This window comes from Grampus griseus (genome assembly GCF_964374135.1).
Source record: "Grampus griseus genome assembly, chromosome: 2".
NCBI classification, from domain to species: Eukaryota; Metazoa; Chordata; class Mammalia; order Artiodactyla; family Delphinidae; genus Grampus; species Grampus griseus.
Window position 1 is genome coordinate 71589724 of NC_139018.1, and position 737 is coordinate 71590460.

Genomic DNA, 737 nt, shown 5'->3' on the forward strand with positions numbered 1-737 from the left:
TTTTGAAAAAATTGAAGTGTAGTACATATTACTAGATAGGATGTCATTCCATTGGTCTATATTTAAAAAAAAAAATTGTTCTTGAAAATTGAAGCATTACCTTGTGTAATTAATAAAGTAATCAAATCAGATTTGTAAATAAAATATTGTTTAAATCTAAAGTATTCAATATTTTGATTAGATTATTTTTTTAAGGAAAAATATTTAACGTGTATGTGCCGAATTTTTTTTTAAATAGTTTTTTATAATTGCGATGAAAGGGCAATTGTCTCATTACAAGTGGTACAGAAGCCAATACTTGGGTTACCATAGATATATAAACAAGTAAAAACTGTGGAACAAGTTTCAAGCTCATTTTGGAAAAAAAAACAGTTCTGTAGAAATGCATATTTGTATTTGTTTCTCTAATAAATCTGCAAATAGCTTTAAACACAAATTAGTTTTAATTATTTAAATTATGAGTTCTGTTAAGTAATTTAATATGTTTTGTCTTACATTTTGTGAAAACATTGTCTCATGAAATTAATAGAGGCTTATTGTGAAAATCAAGGTAGGTCTGCATTTATTTGAAAAGGTCAGGTATTTAGCATTTAAGTATGTTTACCTCTGTGAAATGATTAAAGAATTTTTATGAAAAACATGCTTCTTCCCCCTGCTCCCACCAGCAAAATCACATCAGTTTGGCCACTGCCCCAAACAATAAAAGACTAATTTACATCGGCTTTGACTCAGAATCA